The sequence below is a fragment of the Colobus angolensis genome, unplaced genomic scaffold, assembly GCF_000951035.1.
Source record: "Colobus angolensis palliatus isolate OR3802 unplaced genomic scaffold, Cang.pa_1.0 Scaffold37, whole genome shotgun sequence".
In the NCBI taxonomy this organism is placed as follows: domain Eukaryota; kingdom Metazoa; phylum Chordata; class Mammalia; order Primates; family Cercopithecidae; genus Colobus; species Colobus angolensis.
The window spans coordinates 1,514,983-1,518,651 of record NW_012117043.1 but is presented as its reverse complement, the minus strand read 5'-3'; the positions used below and the strand labels follow the sequence as shown (position 1 = coordinate 1,518,651).

Below are 3,669 nucleotides of genomic sequence, written 5' to 3'. Positions count from 1 at the left end.
CTTGAGGTCAGGAGTTTGAGACCAGCCTGGCCAACATGGTGAAACCCTGTCTCTACTAAAAAATATATCTAAATTAACCAGGTATGTTGGTAGGCTCCTGTAACCCCAGCTACTCTGGAGGCTGAGGCAGGAGAATTGCTTGAACCCAGGAGGCAGAGGTTGCAGTGAGCTGAGATTGCGCCACTGCCATCCAGCGTGGGCAACAGAGACCCTCTCTTAAAAAAAAAAAAAATGCAAACGAACATACAAAAAGGCTGAACATCATTAATCATCAGATAAATGCAAATCAGAACTATAATGAGATGTCATCTCACCCCAGTTAAAATGTTTTCTGTCCAAAAGACAGGCAATAACATGTGCTGGCGAGGTTGTGGAGAAAAAGGAACCCTTATACACCAAGGATGGAATGTAAATTAATACAGTCACTATGGAGAACAGTTTGGAAGTTCTTCAAAAGACTGAAAATAGAGTTACCATACAACCAAGCTATCCCACTGCTAGGTATGTACCCAAAAGAAAGGAAATCAGTATGTCTAAGAGATACCTGCACTCCTGTGTTTATTGCAGCACTATTCACAATAGCCCAGATTTAGAAACAACCTAAGTGTCCATCAACAAATGAATGGGTAGAGAAAATGTGATACATATACACAATGGAGTACTATTTAGCCATAAAAAAGAATGAGATCCTGTCATTTGAAACAACGTAGATGGAAATGGAGGTCATTATGTTAAGTGAAATAAGCCAGAAAGACAAACATCGCGTGTTCTCACTTATCTTTGGGAGGTAAAAATTAAAGCAATTCAACTCATGGACGTAAAGAGTAGAAGGATGATTATCAAAGGCTGGGAAAGGTAGTGGCAGGGCAGGGATGGGGAGAGGGGATGATTAATGGGTACAAAAAAGATTAGAAAGAACAAATAAGACCTAGTATTTGCTAGCACAACAGAGTTGCTGTAGTAAAAATTAATTTAACTTCATTTAAAATTAACTAAAAGAATATAATTAGACTATTTGAAACACAAAGGATAAATGCATGAGGTAATAGATACCCTTTTGACCCTGATATGATTATTATGCATTGTAAGCCTGTATCAAAACATCTCATATACCCCATAAATAAATACACCTACTATGTACCCACAAAAATTAAAAATTAAATAAATATAACATGGTGATGGTTGCACGCTTCTGTGAATACAATTTTTTCAATGCTTTTAGCTTTTATTTTAGGTTCAGGGTACATGTGCATGTTTGTTATATAGATAAATTGTGTGTTATGGGAGTTTGGTGTACAGATTATTTCGTCACTCCAGTAAAAAGCATAGTATCTGGTAGGTAGATTTTCTTTTCTTTTCTTTTTTTTTTTTGTGAGACGGAGTCTTGTTCTGTCACCCAGGCTGGAGTGCAGCACCATGATCTCGGCTCACTGCAACCTCTGCCTCCTGGGTTCAAGTGATTCTCCTGCCTCAGACTCCCAAGTAGCTGGGATTTACAGGTGCATGCCACAACGCCTGGCTAATTTTTGTATTTTTAGTAGAGACAGGGTTTCATGTTGGCCAGGCTGGTCTTGTATTCCTGACCTCAAGTGATTCATCCACTTCGGCCTCCCAAAGTGCTGGGATTACAGGTGTGAGTGTGCCTGGCCAGTTTTTCTATCTTCATTCTCCTTCCTCCCTCCTCCCTCCTCCCTCCTCCCTCCGCCCTCAATTAGGCCCTAGTCTCTGTTATTCCCTTCTTTGTGTCTATGTGTACTCAATGTTTAGCTCCCACTTATAAGTGAGAACATGTGGTATTTTGTTTTTTGTTCCTTCGTTAGTTCACTTACGATCATGGCCTCCAGCTCCACGTACGTTGCCACAAAGGACAAGATCTCATTTTTTTAATGGCTGCATAATATTCCATGGTGTATACATGCCACATTTTCTTTATCCAGTCTACCATTGATAAGCATTTAGCTTGATTCCATATCTTGCTATTGTGAATAGCACTGGGATGAACATACATGCGCACGTGTCTTTATGGTACAAAAACATAATTCTGTGAATATAATTAAAGCCATTGAATTATATACTTTTTTTGAGACAACATCTTGCTCTGTTGCCCAGGGTAGAGTACAATGGGACAATCATAGCTCACTGCAGCCTTGACCTCCCACCTCAGCCTCCCAAATAGCTAGGACTATAGTTGTGCACCATCATGCTCAGCTATTTTTTTTTTTTTTTTGAGATGGTGTCTCACTCTGTAGCTGAGGCTGGAGTACAGTGGCGTAATCTTGGCTCACTACAATCTCTGCCTTCTGGGTTCAAGCACTTCTCCTGCCTTAGCCTCCCAAGTAGCTGGGACTAGAGGGGCATGCTGCCACGCCTGGCTAATTTTTTGTATTTTAGTAGAGACGGAGTTTCACCATGTTGTCCAGGCTGGTCTTGAACTTCCAATGCTCAGCTAATTTTTAAAATTTATTATATTATTTTGTAGAGACAGGGTCTCGCTATGTTGCCCAGGCTGGTCTCGAACTCCTGGGCTCAAGCGATTCTCCCACCTTTGCCTCCCAAAGTGCTGGGATTACAGGCGTGAGCCACTGAATTGTACACTTTGAATGGATGAATTAAATGGCATGTGAATTAGATCTTTATAAATCTGTTCAAAGAATAGCAGTCACTCATTTTAGCTGAGAGAATTTATTTGGTATTTTATGGGTGACAGCATAGTGACCTTGTTTTTGTCAGTGCTTAGACAAAATTATGACATCGCCTTGCCTTGCCTTATTTTATCATGGTCTCAGAGTAACCTTATTGGAATTCTGTGAGTCTGTTTATGTTCCCCATGAGAGTCAGATGAGTTTGTGACAACATTGAGGTCTAACCATGAATGTCAAATCAGCTCTGGATGTCAGGAACTGCTTTTTTTCTTTCTCAGCTAATATTGGGAAGCTCAGTAGGGCCTTGGGGGCCCACAGGAATGTGAATAAACACACTTGGAAAGTCTGCAGAATCTCCGGTCCCAGCCTCCTGCTGGTGTGAACCTGGGCTTCTGTGCCTGGGACCCTGGGAGGCTGAGGGACACTGGGCCAGAGGAAATAATGTGCCTTCTGGGATTTTTTGTGCTTTCTTATGTCTGTTGCTATTTCAAAATATTTAAAGGCAGAAAGTTTACCACCTGCTCTGTCAAGGAGGCCCCGTCATACCCCAGTGACCGCCTCCAGCTCTCATCCCTCTCTGTTGACCCCCTAAGAATCCCTTGACAGTTCTGGGAGGACTTGTACAGTGGGGTGAAGGGCAGGGACAGGAGCTACAGCCTTTTCTGGCCCAGGCAAGAAGGAAACTTCCTGTCTTTCCTCTCCATTGCAGATTTGGGATTAAACCTTATTTTGCATTGGGTTTAATCTCAACAGACACCGAGGGGCACCTGGAGTCCTTGCAAAACCTTGCCTGGTATCAGCTACCTATCAGAGGATGCAGAGGACAAGGTCAGGTAGAGGCTGTGTTTCCAGTGAGAGGAAGGCAGGGGGAGGGCATGGAAGGAGCACTGGGAATGGGGTGGAAAGACTAAGGTTCGAATCCCAGCCCCGCTCCCTCCATGCAGGGCTACTTGGGTGAGTCCCTACCCTGTCTGGGCTGGCTCCCTCCCTCCCTCCCACCCTCCCTTCCTTCCTCCCTCCCTCCCTC

At 43.2% G+C, this 3,669-nt stretch overlaps 1 long non-coding RNA gene across 1 annotated transcript in view; it reads left to right on the top strand.

The window, feature by feature from the left end:
• Nucleotides 1–3,064, top strand: part of LOC105520062 — an 11,636-nt gene extending 8,572 nt beyond the window's left edge. The window contains exon 3 of the long non-coding RNA XR_001003066.1: nt 2,921–3,064. This is a non-coding gene — a long non-coding RNA (uncharacterized LOC105520062). The remainder of the gene's footprint in view (nt 1–2,920) is intronic.
• The last annotated feature ends 605 nt before the right edge of the window (nt 3,065–3,669 follow it).